Genomic DNA, 16,302 nt, shown 5'->3' with positions numbered 1-16,302 from the left:
CCCCAGATCATTGGAGCGGCAGTGGGGGTGCTTACAGCGGGGACTGAGGGGTGGGGAAGGGAATGTGCCCAGTGTTCACCTTTACAGCCAGACAACACGCATTTTCTTCCACATACTGGAGACAGTAAACAGTCTTTGAGTTTGGTTTTGTGATTTTATTAAAGTTTTTTAGAAAACTGGATGGGGTTGAGGGGTGTATGGGATGCCCAAAGAAACTGTGAGGATAAACTCCTTAGCAGCTATGTACAAGTCCGTGAACAAAACAAAATTCTCCTTTAAGAGCTGTCCAGCTCTCTCATGTACCTTCTCAGACCACAGATGAATCCTCCTCTTCACCCAGCTGCCTGAGGGTATCCCTGGGCAAGGGGACCCAGAAAATGCCAACTTAAAAAACAGTCCAAGATGAGAAGCTAGCTGGGTTCTCCTCCTGGCTGCCCTTTCGCTTGTCAACCCAGGGGGTGTAAGGTTACTCACACTGTCCTTTCTGATAGCTAGGTGGGTAGGTGGCTGCCTTCAGGCCTTACGCTGGGCTGGCTCCTTCCCTGCTGTTGAGGCTGTCCTTCTTGAAACACGGTGGTACAGTGGAGACTCCCTTGTCCACCACCAGCCCACAGACGTAGGTAGGCCCCCTCCTAGGCTTCATACTCCAGCCTTCACTCCATTTCCACCCAACACTACTCCTGCTGATCAGGCTCACTCATACTTGGGGGTTGTCCTGGCCCCATGCCAGCTATTTTGCTGGAAGCTTGGCCAAGATCCCTTAAGTAACCCCCCCTCACCCCCACCCACTGCCTTCTAGAAACTTCTCAAGTTTCTATAGCAGGGGGAGGTAACGGGGAACTGCAGTGCCCTTAGCCCTGACTTAAAAAAACCTGGCTGATTCACACCAAGGCTAACTCATCCCAGGCTGCTATTCAGCCTCTGCCTAAAAAACAAACTAGCTTCCCCTAGCTAAACCTGAGGGGCACTACAAATGTATGAAGTATAAGCAGAAAGCTCCTTGCAATGGAGGTTTTCAGATATACAGGTGAAACTCAAAAAATTAGAATATGGTGCAAAAGTTCATTTATTTCAGTAATACAACTGAAAAGGTGAAACTAATATATGAGATAGACTCATTACATGCAAAGCAAGATAGTTCAAGCCGTGATTTGTCATCATTGTGACGATTATGGCTTACAGCTCATGAAAACCCCAAATCCACAATCTCAGAAAATGAGAATATTCCATGCAATCAATAAAACAAGGATTGTACATAGAACAATATCGGACCTCTGAAAAGTAGAAGCATGCATATGTACCCAGTACTTGGTTTGGGCCCCTTTTGCAGCAATTACTGCCTCAATGCGGCGTGGCATGGAAGCTATCAGCCTGTGGCACTGCTGAGGTGTTATAGAAGACCAGGATGCTTCAATAGCGGCCTTCAGCTCTTCTGCATTGTTCGGTCTTATGTCTCTCATTGTTGTCTTGGCAATGCCCCATAGATTCTCTATGGGGCTCAGGTCAGGCGAGTTTGCTGGCCAATCAAGCACAGTAATCCCACGGTCGTTGAACCAGGTTTTGGTGCTTTTGGCATTGTGGGCGGAGCCAAGTCCTGCTGGAAAATGAAGTCAGCATCCCCAAAAAGCTCGTCTGCGGAAGGAAGCATGAAGTGCTCCAAAATCTCCTGGTAGACGGCTGCGTTGACCCTGGACTTAATGAAGCACAGTGGACCAACACCAGCAGATGACATGGCTCCCCAAATCAACACAGACTGTGGAAACTTCACACTGGACTTCAAGCATCTTGCAGTGTGCGCCTCTCCATTCTTCCTCCATACGCTGGGTCCTTGGGCCTCTCCATTCTGCCTCCATACTCGGGGTCCTTGGGTCTCTCCATTCTTCCTCCATACTCGGGGTCCTTGGTTTCCAAATGAGATGCAAAAGCTGCTCTCATCAGAAAAGAGGACTTTGGACCACTGAGTAACAGACCAGGTCTGTTTTTCTTTAGCCCAGGTAAGACGCTTCTGACATTGTTGTTCAGGAGCAGCTTGACAAGAGGAATATGACATTTGAAGCCCATGTCCAGGATCTGTCTGTGTGTGTGGTGGCTCTTGATGCACTGACTCCAACCTCAGTCCACTCCTTAGGAAAAGGCCATTCAAAAGTGTTGGGGACTTTCCTGACAATCCTCTCCAGGCTGCGGTCATCCCTGCTGCTTGTGCACCTTTTTCTTCCACACTTTTCCCTTCCACATAACTCTATTAATATGTTTTGATACAGCACTTTGGGAACATCCAACTTCTTTTGCAATTACCTTTTGAGGCTTTCCCTCCTTACGGAGGGTGTCAATGATGGTTTTCTGCACAACTGTCAGGTCAGCAGTCTTTCCCATGATTGTGATTCCTACTGAGCCAGACTGAGAGACCATTTAAAGGCTCAGGAACCCTTTGCAGGTGCCATGGCTTAATTAGCTGATTAGAGTGGGACCTTTTTGAGCCGAGAATATTGCACCTTTTCACAATATTCTCATTTTCTGAGATTGTGGATTTGGGGTTTTCATGAGCTGTAAGCCATAATCATCACAATGACAAATCACGGCTTGAACTATCTTGCTTTGCATGGAATGAGTCTCTCATATATCAGTTTCAGCTTTTCAGTTGCATTACTGAAATAAATGAACTTTTGCACCATATTCTAATTTTTTGAGTTTCACCTTTAGCTTCATCTTCAGAAAGTAGAACAATGAGCAGCACAGTACAAAACTAACCAAATTTCACTCCAAAGCTGGTGAAACTAGCAGTCAGGCAGCAGTGCCTTTGATGATCTCACATTGCAGATGTATAGCTAGGAGGCCCTAGGCACAGGAGTGCTTAGGTACAGGGAGTGCTCTGTTTATCAGAATTAGAGACGAAAGGCAAATCTTTCAGTGTACTGCTTGAGCACAATTAACATTTTTCTGAGTACATCTTTAAATTTTGAGTTCAGCTCCACTTTAAGACATACTTTAATGCTGCTTTTCAGCAATGATTTTCAGGGTCCGCAGGTTAGATTGCGTGTATATTTTGATACACCTAAAGAACTGAGATTTTTTTTCACAGTTTAGAGAGCTATTTTTATGATGGTTCTATACACAAAACTCTTCAGCGCATGTAACGGCTTTATGTCCACCAATTGAACAAGACGTGCACTCAGTGACCTGCAAACACAACCTGATTACTTTTATGCGTCTGCAATTCCATCCGAATTTTTTCCTACTCACGGCTGTCAATTTACTGTACGCGGTGCCCAGCACTGCAGCCAACCAGAACGTGACTGCGCTCTCCTGAAACTCGTTTGTAGACAATGTTCTGTAACCCAGATTGTGCTGCACAGAATAGAAATGAGCGAGGACTAGGTAAACAAACCCCGGCATGGTGCCTCTGCCTTTTCTTCTACTTTTATTTATTTTGGAAGTTAAAGCAGACCTGTTGTTTATCGATGACATTGGTGGCCATATATCCGGCAATTATCAGGCAATTTTTAAACCACTATTAACCAGAGATCAAATGAATGAAGGCAAGCCATCTTTATTTATTTTATTTTTTATTTCAGGTATTTTTATAGCGCCGTCAGTTTATGCAGCACTTTACATATACATTGTACATTCACATCAGTCCCTAACCCTCAAGGGGCATACAATCTAAGGTCTCTAACTTACATTCATACATACACATACTAGGGACAATTTAGACAGGAGCCAATTCACCTACCAGCATGTCTTTGGAGGTGGGAGGAAACTGGAGTACCCGGAGGAAACAGGCACAGGGAGAACATGCGAACTCCAGGCAGGTGGTGCTGTGGTTGGGATTTGAACAACCCTAGTACTGCCAGGTGGAAATGCTAACCATTTAGCCACTGTGCTGCATCTTTAGCTAATTTAATCACTCAATTTTACAGTTTGAAACAGATTTAATGGGTTGAAAGAATAATTGTGATCAGATAGAAATCAATCATAATAATCGCCCTGTTCTGTCCTCACTACACGTTTCCCTGTGTGTAGCTCCACATGCAGCTAAACCCTCCTATTCTGCAATAAGCCAGACTATATGTAATCTAGAAGCTTTTTTGACAAAACAGGGTGAGTGGAACTATTAGGGAAAACCGATAAGTACATATAATCAACATGTGAAATATACACATGAAATGATTAGGCTGTGGATGGAAATAAGTCCATGCTCACCAGTGATGCTGCCTGTAAAAAACGTAAGTTCAGTCCATGATGTGTGCTGCAGAGAATTATGGCTGGTTTCTCTCAGTTCTTAAGATGGAGTCTGAGCTCCCAGGATGCATCTCTTTCCTTTTCCTAGACTGAAGGATGATGGGCGCTTTTCTTAAAGCTGAACTGTCTTTGGCTTCTGCAAAACAGTGAAGTGAAGTTATTCCAGGCTCCATCTAATGGCCAAATTTAATATTGCAGGCTGAATTTCCCTGCTGGAACACCTGTCAAGCAAAGTTACCAGATTTTCTGTTGTGTTCGATATTGTTGCCAAGTGTTTCATTTTTTATTTTTTTTTCTACAGACTGCTGAATGGGCAAACGTTTAAAGAGAATCTGTACTGTAGAGGTTTTGCGCAGTATAGCTAAACAGAGAGTAAAGGTCTAGTAGGCTATAGGCTCCTTGCCACTTATATTTTTTTTCATTACTTACTTTCCTTGCCATGCCTTGTTCTGCACTGTCTCTTTATGGGGGCAGTCATCTTGGTAGAGGTGGGGTTTTCATATGTTAACCTCCCTAGAGGTATTCCCGAGTGTAGCTCGGGGTAAAATGTCTGTACCAAAAGCAGTAACCCCGAGCTACACTCGGGCTTACCATGCGGCGCTGCATAGGGAGTCCCTGCAGAGCTTACGTTGTCCTTCGCTCCCGCGATGTGACCCATGCAGCGTCCCCGGCCATCTCCTCCGGCTGATGCCGGCATCCGGCTCCTGTGTTCCGGTCCTTGTGACGTACGGGCGCCGGCAGTGGCGGGACCACAAATATAAGGGTCATTCTTCCCACTGACCACCAATGTAAGGGCCAGTCTTCCCACTGACAACCAATGTAAAAGATATTCTTCCCACTAACCACCAATGTAAAGGTAAATCTTCCCACTGACCACCAATGGAAGGAGCATTCTTCCCACTGACCACCAATGGAAGGAGCATTCTTCCCACTGACCACCAATGGAAGGAGCATTCTTCCCACTGACCACCAATGGAAGGAGCATTCTTCCCACTGACCACCAATGGAAGGAGCATTCTTCCCACCGACCACCAATGGAAGGAGCATTCTTCCCACCGACCACCAATGGAAGGAGCATTCTTCCCACCGACCACCAATGGAAGGTGCATTCTTCCCACCGACCACCAATGGAAGGTGCATTCTTCCCACCGACCACCAATGGAAGGTGCATTCTTCCCACCGACCACCAATGGAAGGTGCATTCTTCCCACCGACCACCAATGGAAGGTGCATTCTTCCCACCGACCACCAATGGAAGGTGCATTCTTCCCACCGACCACCAATGGAAGGTGCATTCTTCCCACTGACCTCTATTAACTTAGGTTTTAGGGTTCCACAAGTCCTGAAAATATTTTTTTAAGAATGCCCCTGGAGTATAATAGTTGAGACGGGCTGCTCTAACGGGTACCTTTATAACAGGGAGTCTGCTTGACTTTCCTGATAAAGAACTGCTGAGACAAGATCAGTTAGCCACCCAGAGAGTCCATTGTATTCAATAGGCTCAGGCTTTCATTATGCGAAAACAGAAAAAGACAGACTATGTGATTGAGTGATGCTTCCTGCATCACTCAATCTGTGAGATGTTTTCTAGAGTAAAGCTACAGAGAACTCAGAATAGGGTAAACTAAGGAAGAGTTCCGATTGTAGCACAGTTGCAGTATCTGCTGCATAGCCTTGCTGCTCACTGATTGGTCTCACTTGCTGCTTGGTATTGCTCTTTAATAAAATCCGACATTTGTAATGGAATTGGTCATTTTAGCAAATTTAATTCAAGGGCATCTGTAGGAGAGGGTCCTGAGATTTCAAAATATGCTTTCACCTACGTTAGCAATCTCTGATTTTCATTGAAAGTTTGAAAAAGTAAAAATACCTTTCGGTGGGAACATATGACATTTTAACACCTCTGACGCAACATATATTTAGTCCTCGTTTCGGCTGCTTCCCACCGGTGTGTTTTGGCGAGTGTCGGTGTCAGTTACGTGTGCAGGCCACTGGATGTTTGCACTGATCACTGGAGAGGGATAGACAGCCTTGCTCAATTTCAAGCCAGCAACAGAAGGTCAGATATCATCTTAGTGGCCAATTAACACCCTCTAATCAGCGTGCTGGTGATGTGCATAGAATGCCATTATCTCATCATGCAAATCCATGATTTATATGGGCAGTCTGGAGAGGGAACAGATTAAAATAAACTCATTAGTGATTTTTAGCACAGATACTGCTTTATAACTATCTTCCTGTGCAATTTGAGACTTGTGTTCTGTTTGTTATGCAGGTTGCAGTTGATGCGTTTTTCCGACACCTTTTGTGTTTTTAAATATGCGTTTTTATGTGTTTTTCAATGTGTTTTGCTTTTCTTTTTTTTTTTTTGTTTCAGTTCTGTTCATGCAGTGTGACTTTGATGCGACTTTACTCTCTCTGGCACTCAAATAGCATAAACGTCACATCAAAGTACTACAGGAACCTTTATGTGTTCAAAGTCGCATGTTAGGGTTAAGGGCTAGGGTTAGGGTTAGTGGTAAATATTAGGGGTAATAGGGTTAGGGCTGGTGGTAAATATTAGGTATAGGGGTAATAGGGTTAGTGGTAAATATTAGGGATAGGGGTGATAGGGTTAGGGTTGGCGGTAAATATTAGCTATAAGGGTGATAGGGTTAGGGTTGGCGGTAAATATTAGGGGTAATAGGGTTAGGGTTAGTGGTAAATATTAGGTATAGGGGTGATAGGGTTAGGGTTAGTGGTAAATATTAGGGATAGGGGTGATAGGGTTAGGGTTAGTGGTAAATATTAGATATAGGGGTAATAGGGTTAGGGTTAGTGGTAAATATTAGGTATAGGGGTGATAGGGTTAGGGTTGGTGGTAAATATTAGGTATAGGGGTAATAGGGTTAGGGCTGGCAGTAAATATTAGGTATAGGGGTAATAGGGTTAGGGTTGGTGGTAAATATTAGGTATAGGGGTGATAGGGTTAGGGTTGGTGGTAAATATTAGGTATAGGGGTGATAGGGTTAGGATTGGAGGTAAATATTAGGGATAGGGGTAATAGGGTTAGGGTCGGTGGTAAATATTGGGTATAGGGGTGATAGGGTTAGGGTTGGTGGTAAATATTAGGTATAGGGGTGATAGGGTTAGGGTTGGTGGTAAATATTAGGTATAGGGGTGATAGGGTTAGGGTCGGTGGTAAATATTGGGTATAGGGGTGATAGGATTAGGGTTGGTGGTAAATATTAGGGAAAGGGGTAATAGGGTTAGGGTTGGAGGTAACTAGATTGTAAGCTCTAACAAGCAGGGCCCTGTTTCCTCTTGTACCAAATTGTATTGTCACTGTACTGTCTCCCTTCATTTTGTACAGCGCTGTGCAAACTGTTGGCGCTATATAAATCCTGTATAATAATAATAATAATAATAATAATTACTGCTAACCTTAACTCTAAGTTTAACCCCTTGATGCCAACTGACTGTACGCAACTATGTGGCCTCCCGGCAGCTGGGCCTTGACGCCGAGCAGCCACATATTTACATACCATTTGAAAACACATATGTGCTGAGAGCGCGCGCCCTGCTCGCTCCCAGTACGTCGGTGTCTTACGGAAAGGTCCCGATCTCCCCTTGCGATTGGGACCTTTTCCGAACATGTGACCGCCGTGATTTGCTGTCACGTGCCCCTAAAACCCCGCCCCATCTCCCGGCATCTGAAACCCCTTAAAGGGCCGGGAGGAGCCAGCGTGAAGAGGTTAACCCTAACACAAGTTGCATCAAAGTAGTGCAGGAACCTTTTTATGTGTCCAAAGTCACATTTTTTTTGGATAATAGAAAAGTATGACAGTTTTTTGTTCCTTTAATGCGACTGATGCTACATGAATTCCAGAGAGTGTAAAGTCACATCAAGGTAGCATCAAAGGGTTAGAATTTAAGGCTAGGGTTAGTGGTAAACATTAGGGTTAGCGATAATCATTAGGGTTCGTATTTTAACCCGAACAGTTACTGCTAACCCTAGCCCAGTGGCGTCCCAAGGCAGGTGCCCCGGTACGCGCCGCACCGGGTGACACCTACCACACGGGGTGACACTGGACTCGCTCCACGAAAAGGGGGGGGGGGGCAATGTCACCCCATATAGGTTGCATGCTGACTATCTCCGCAGTATGGATCTGATCTGCGGATTGGGGAGCATAATGGATCGGACTCCGATCCATTATGCTCAATCTGCAGATCCGATCCATTCTGTGGGGAACGTCGGCATGCAACCTATATGGGGTGACACTGGACCTGCTCCACGAAAAGGTAAGTTGTAAAGAAAGCCGATGATCCCCGCAGGATGGATCGGATCTGCGTATTGGGAAGCATAATGGATCGGAGTCCGATCCATTATGAACAATCCGCGGATTTGATCCATTCTGCGGGGATCGTCGGAGGGGGTGTCACCAAGTGTTATCGCACTGGGTGACACCAACCCTTGGGACACCCCTGCCCTAGCCCTTAACCCTAACATTCAACTTTGGACACATAAAGATTTCTGCACTACTTTGATACAATGTTGATGCTACTTAAGTGCCAGAAAGTGTTGCATCAGTCATACTACATGAACAGAACTTTCATACTTGCCTATTAGCCAAAAACCCCCCCCCAAAAAAGCAAATCGCATCAAAAACCCAACACTTGCATTTTGGTGCAGGTACATTGAACTCTGTTACATGCAAAACGCAATCTGTTGCAGGAAAAAAGTCCTTGACCCTTTCCAAAAATGCACCAGCTCAAAATGCACAGATGTGAGCTAGACCCATAGGAAACCATGTTTTTATGCTAAACAAAAAAAAAAAAAACCAAACAGGTACTGTATGAAACAAGGGTCAGGCTTTCTTTCCTTGTATTTTCACCTGGTAATCCTGCCAGTAAGTCTGTTGTTTTTCAACTGAAGAAGCTCTCATGCAAATGTATCAGTTAAGAGTATTGTGACAAAGGTGCTTACAATGATCAGCTTTTATTCATTTGTGTAAAAGCTTTAACCCAAAGAGAAAAGAAAAATGTTTGCTGTAACTGCTTGTGTAAGTGCAATATGAGCTGGAGTTCAGCTTCAAATTGTTAGTGTATCTAAATCTGCTAGTACATCTAACGCTCCCCTCTACCCCAGACTGACAATGCTGCTGTCCAAAGGTGCCCCCTGTGCTCCTTCATCCAGAGTGGGGGCACAGGATACAGGAGGTGTTACTGGCCAGATTACCAGGTGAAAACAGGGAGAGGGTAAAAAGCATACAAAAAGGAAACTAATGCAGCCACTACATCTAATGATTGGTAAGCTGCAGTATAGTACATTTTTGGTTTTGGAATTATTACTGATTTAAAATATTTTGCCACCTTAATTATTTTGTAATTCTGGGTTACGATATGTTTATTTTACATACAGCTTCTGCTTTACAAAGCCCTTTTTTAAATTGAGCAATTTATCTGGATTGTTTATCGCCATCTGTCTCTTTTTTGGTGGGGAAATCCTTGTTTGATTGACAGGAATGCCGCTAATCTATACACACGTCGTCCAATAACGCCGTGCAATCCACGTGTTAGGGGTCCCATACGCAAGCCTCGCCCCTGACCTGTCTGTGATATGTACTGCAATCTGTCACAGCTGGTCTTGCCTCAAGTTCCCAGGGACACGAGGCAGCCTGTGATACAACTGATGTGACTTTGGTGGTTGTGTAATAACCTGCAGAACACTATGAGACGGAGAGATCAGAACACCCTATTTTCAGACACCTGATGACCGTCACATTTGTAGCATACTTTTTCCCTTCCTTTTAGTACAAGAGGCTGTTTTATAGCCATTTTTGTTTGGAACAAGGCTTATCAATCATAATGTCTGTTAAAGATAACGTGATAGGTTCTCTTAAAGAACAACCCCCGTCATTCTCTACACCAGGGGTCTCCAAACTTTCCAAACAAAGGGTCAGTTTACTGTTCTTGAGGCTTTAGAGGGGCCGGACTGTGGCCTGTTGGTTTTGAAAAAGCACTGGTGTCATTGAGAGTAAACTGTGCCCCATCATTGGTTTGAGTGGAAGGAATAGTGCCCTATTCTTGGTATCATTAGGAGGAATGGTGCTCCATTCTTTGTATTCAAGGTAGGAATAGTGCCCCATCGTTGGTGTCTGTGAGAGGAATGTATCCCCATCATTGGTATCAGTGGGAGGAATAGTGCCCCATCATTGGTATCGGTGGGAGGAATAGTGCCCCATCATTGGTGTCAGTGGGAGGAATAGTGCCCCATCATTGGTGTCAGTGGGAGGAATAGTGCCCCATCATTGGTATCAGTGGGAGGAATATTGCCCCATCGTTGGTGTCTGTGAGAGGAATGTATCCCCATCATTGGTGTCAGTTGGAGGAATAGTGCCCTATTATTCGTATCATTAGGAGGAATGGTGCTCCATTTTTTGTATTCAAGGTAGGAATAGTGCCCCATCATTGGTGTCTGTGGGAGGAATGGAGCCCCATAATTGGTGTCAGTTGGAGGAATAGTGACCCATCATTGGTTTTAGTGGAAGGAATAGTGCCCTATTGGTATCATTAGGAGGAATGGTGGTCCATTGTTGGTATTCAAGGTAGGAATGGTGCCCCATCGTTGGTGTCTGTGGGAGGAATGGAGCCAAATCATTGGTGTATGTAGGAGGAATGGTGTTCCATCATTGTTGTCAGTGGGAGGAATAGTGCCCCAAGGGCCGAATAAAGGCAAGCAAAGGGCACATCTGGCCCATGGGCAGTGGTTTGGAGAACTGTCTACACACCCAGATACCTATTCTTCACTGTGCCATGTTACCCTATCAAAACTAGGTGTCCAACCCAAGCTCAGTGGGTCACCACAGGGTCAGGGTGTACTGACATTAGGCACGATTGACTTGCCCAAGTATGACTGTCTCCCCTCCGTGCTTCTCCACTGGTCTGCTCTCACATTGGGCCAGGCCTGAGCAGGGTTACATTGGCAAGCCACGCCACAGTGTTCCGTTTCATGCTTTCTAAGTGGTCAGCGAACCACGAAAGCTCTGTGCTCGTGCATGGGTGGCAATTATTATTATAATACAGGATTTATGGCACCAACAGTTTGTTCAGCGCTTTACAATATAAAGGGAGACAATACAGCAATGATACAGTTCAATGCAAAAGGGTTAGGAGGGCCCTGATCCTGGGAGCTAATCTGGCACAGTACACATGTTGTATGTGTGATAGAGCACAAAAGAATTGTGCCCAAGAGCACCACTTTCAATCTGGCAAAGGCATGTTACATTGAACCCTTGCAGAGCATGGTATATGGGGCTCATGCTAGTAAAAAGAACTAGACTTTGGGGGTAAAATGTATTTGTGTATGGTACGTACACCCTAATGTGAATACACCATTATGCATAATGCCCAGGCTATGAAAGAACAGGTATTATTCAATCTCCATCCCATAACTACTCTCTGGCCACAGCATGTGACTTTTTGGTGGGTCAAATATGTGCTACCCAATGGACACTGTGGTTCCTCAAACTGGCTCATGTGTCTTCTACTGCCTTACAAGCTAATGAAACGATCCACTTCCTGGGGGTCTGCACCTGATGCCTTCTCCCAGAGGAGGAAAAGCAGGATTGCCCCAAACTGAACCTGTGTCACCACTACCTGGGGGGCCAGTGTCCCTTCAACCAGATGTAGGTGTCCACATCACAGGAGAGTAGCTGGGGGTATTTGAGAAGGGAGGTCAATGCTGGAGGTAATGGTGTAAGAAGAGGGGATGGGAAGACACCAGATGAAGAATCTGTGTCATTTTAGGCAAGAACAAAGTAAGTCATGGGGTAAGAGAGGATGGGTCTAGCCCAGCCACTCTCAATCAGGGTTTCATGGGAACTCTAATGTTTCTACAGAATTTGTTAGGGGTTCCCTGAGTTGTGACTGACTGACCTCCCATTTGATGGTGCCTACACAGTTCCTGGGCAAATGCCATATGACAAAACCAATAGCATAAAACCAGTGATATTCTTTAATGTCTGTAAAGGTGACATTCTTCCTACTGATTACCAATGTCAAGAAGCATTCTTCCTATTGACCTCCAATGTAAGGGGTATTCTTACTGATCAGAATGTAAGGGGTAGTCTTACTGATCACAATGTAAGGGGTAATCTTCTCATTGATCACCAATGTAAGGGACATTCTTCCCACTGACCACCACTGTAAGGGGCAATCTTCTTACTGATCACAATGTAAGGGGAATTATCCTCTAGATTGTAAGCTCCATGAGCCGGGCCCTCCTATTCCTTCTGTACTGAAATGTATTGTAATTGTACTGTCTCCTTTATATTGTAAAGCACTGCGCAAACTGTTGGCGCTATATAAATCCTGTATAATAATAATTCTTACTGATGACAATGTAAGGGGCATTCTTCTCACTGACCACCAATGTAAGGGGCATTCTTCCCACTGATCACCAATGTAAGGGGCATTCTTCCCACTGATCACCAATGTAAGGGGCATTCTTCCCACTGATCACCAATGTAAGGGGCATTCTTCCCACTGATCACCAATGTAAGGGGCATTCTTCCCACTGATCACCAATGTAAGGGGCATTCTTCCCACTGATCACCAATGTAAGGGGCATTCTTCCCACTGATCACCAATGTAAGGGGCATTCTTCCCACTGATCATGAATGTAAGGAACATTCTTCTTACTGATCACAATGTAAGGGGCATTCTTCTCACTGACTAGTTACCAATGTAAGGAGCATTCTTCCCACTGACCACCACTGTAAGGGGCATTCTTCCCACTGACCACCACTGTAAGGGGCATTCTTCCCACTGACCACCACTGTAAGGGGCATTCTTCCCACTGACCACCACTGTAAGGGGCATTCTTCCCACTGACCACCACTGTAAGGGGCATTCTTCTTACTGATCACAATGTAAGGGGCATTTTTCTCACTGACTAGTTACCTAAGTAAGGGGAATTCTTCTCGCTGATCACCAACGTAAGGGACATTCTTCTCGCTGATCACCAATGTAAGGGGAATTCTTCTCGCTGATCACCAATGTAAGGGACATTCTTCTCGCTGATCACCAATGTAAGGGACATTCTTCTCGCTGATCACCAATGTAAGGGACATTCTTCTCGCTGATCACCAATGTAAGGGACATTCTTTTCGCTGATCACCAATGTAAGGGACATTCTTTTCGCTGATCACCAACGTAAGGGGCATTCTTCCCACTGACCTCCAATGTAAGGGTCATTCTTCCCACTGACCACCAATGTAAGGGTCATTCTTCCCACTGACCACCAATGTAAGGGGCATTCTTCCCGCTGACCACCAATGTAAGGGGCATTCTTCCCGCTGATCACCAATGTAAGGGGCATTCTTCCCGCTGACTACCAATGTAAGGGGCATTCTTCCCGCTGATCACCAATGTAAGGGGCATTCTTCCCACTGATCATCAACGTAAGGGGCATGCTTCTCGCTGATCACCAACATAAGGGGCATTCTTCCCACTGATCACCATTATAAGGTGAATTTTTCCTACTTCCCCATATAAATTGGTTTTACCAGGGGGTTCCCCAAACCTAAAAAGGTTGAGAAAGACTGGTCTACCCTATAGCCTATAAACATTATGTAGCCTATAAAACAGCACTGTGCTTTTTGACATTGATTTGTTTTTTGCTATAGACTCTGGACTTACCTTTTAAGCCCCATTCTCTTTTAAGCATTATTGGGCTACCACCCCATCCCATATTCTGCCCCCATTCTCAAGATGTACCATTTTCAACAGTTTCCAGCTATTTATACATGGGTGGTTCTTGACTGGCCAGCATTTTTGCAGGCACAAATTCGGGGACAGTCAGAGGATGAGGATACTGAGGACTATAAGGGATTTTGCTATCAGGCACCAAGGTGCGGCAGACGGGTTGGACCCATGCGGCAGCTAGTTTGTGTCCACTAAGATTAATTGTGAAATGTTTGTGACTGGCTAAAGTGAAACTTGAAGCAGAAGATCTAAATGTTTTAAGATTGTTTTACAAGACAGATATTTCACCTTGTCTGTGATGATTTATTTCTGCTCTATTTCATCTCTGTCTTCATATAGCACAGAGACTAAAATTCCTGGAACCGCTAAACTTGCAGCAGTGTGATAATAGTCCAGTTTGGCCTTACTTGGCTGCACTTCATTTCAAGTTCGCTATGTAGAGGCAATTCTCTGCTCCAGCAAGAAAGAAACGCATGAGTCTCTCCTGGGTACTTATATTGAAAATAAGGATTTCTGAGGAGAATTTCTTTTTGTTGTGTTAGAGCCTTTTTTTCTTAAATTGGACTTGTCAGTAAAATCAGCCAAATCACGTTATTACTGGGAGTGTAAAAATCTAAATGTGTATATATAGTAATACAAGTTAAATAAAAAAATTAAAAAGTAATTAATTGAAGTAAACAAAAATGTAAGAAAAGAAAAAATAATAAAATAAAGTAAAAAATAAAGAAAATAATAAAAAAGTAATAAAAAAACAGTAAAAAAATAAAATAACATAAAATTTTATATAAAAATAAAGAAAATAACAGTAATAAAAAAAGTAATAAAAAAAAGTAATACAAGTAAAAAATAAAAGGAAAAATAATATAAAAAATAGTACTAAAAGTAAAAAAAAAAGATATAAAAGTGCACCTTGTTTTTGTTTTTTTTTTACCACCCCCCCCTCGCTTATTTCCCCTGTATGATGTACACATTTCCCATGATTTCTCCCATTCTCTGGAAACCTGGCCCAGCTCTCTTCTTGACATAGTTGGCAGATGTCCTGTATTTTGCAAGACCTATGTATAAAATGCAGTAAATGCATATCTCATCCTTGTGTTGGATATTGTTTCTAGGAGATCGGCAGCATTTAAACATGGGGATTGCACAGTTTTGGGACACAGTACTGCTTCCCATCATCTGTGCACTGTTTGTAGTTCTTAGTATCTGTTTTATTGTGTATGTTTGGACTTTGCACAGCACCACTTCTCTTGTCCTGAATGCCGGGTGTAATTCTCAGTATCTGTTCTTATTCTGTATGTATTAGAGATGTGCAAGGTGGGAAAAACGTGTTTCTTTCCAGTTTTGTTTCGTCTTATACGTTATGTTAGAATGATTCGTTTCATATATTTGTTATTTTCTAATTATTCAAAATTAGAATTTCAGAAGATGGCTGTATCTGTTCTATTTTTTTTTCTATTCTACTCTATTTGATTCTATTCTTTTATTTTCTCTATTTCTGTTCTTTCTATTCTATCCTATTCAGTTTTATTCTTTATTCTGGTCTGTTCGTTTCTATTCTATTCATTTTTCTATTCTGTTCTATTCTATAAAGCAGCCTAAGTAGAAATCATCATCCCTTTTTCACTTTTATACCTTACTGTTTTTCTTGCAATATGTTTCCAATTCAAATTCATTTTTTAATTCATTTTCAAATTCGGATAATTAATTTTATTATTTTTTTCAGATTCGTTACTATTGTGATACAAAAATTGGCAATAATCCAAATAAAAAGTTTATCTGAATTTCGATTTGTAATTAACTGAATCTCACGTCTAGTATGTATGGGAGCTGAAAGGTAGCAGTTGAGTGTAAACCTCGTTATTTATTGTTGTTCATTATCTGAGAATGCCTCACAGTAGTACTCATCTTATTTTGAACACTGGTTGAAATTCTAGGAATATTTCATGTCTTCATGGTACTGTGCCTCTTGTATCCTGACAGAGATTGTTGAGATTGCTTTCCTATTCACTAAGTGCACAGCACAACTTCCTATGCCTTCTAAACATCTCCCTTTTTTTTTTTTTTTTTTTTTTTTTTTTTTTTACTGTGCACATTCAAGTTATATACGGTTCTCCAAGGATGACATCTCTGCATGATCTCCATGATGAAGTTTCCATCAAAATACACATTTAATAGCGATGAACTGCATGCTTACCAGATCTTTGTCCCTGTCCCCAGGATACTGCCCACAGCCCATGAATGATATGCTCACTCTATGGGTGGTCCTGCCCAGGTCATACCCTCTTTCTAGGTCCCCCTGCCCCTAATTTTGTGGAA

General features: G+C 43.3%; 1 protein-coding gene across 3 annotated transcripts in view; it reads left to right on the top strand.

The window, feature by feature from the left end:
* The window catches only part of PEMT (phosphatidylethanolamine N-methyltransferase), a 168,148-nt gene that overhangs the window by 24,578 nt on the left and 127,268 nt on the right, over positions 1-16,302 (top strand). The gene's annotated exons all lie outside the window — the stretch shown is intronic.

This window comes from Staurois parvus, unplaced genomic scaffold (assembly GCF_062004578.1).
Source record: "Staurois parvus isolate SC_StPar_1 unplaced genomic scaffold, SC_StPar_1.0 ptg000931l, whole genome shotgun sequence".
NCBI classification, from domain to species: Eukaryota; Metazoa; Chordata; class Amphibia; order Anura; family Ranidae; genus Staurois; species Staurois parvus.
Note: the sequence above shows the minus strand (reverse complement) of the source record. Positions and strands in the feature narration are given on the sequence as shown.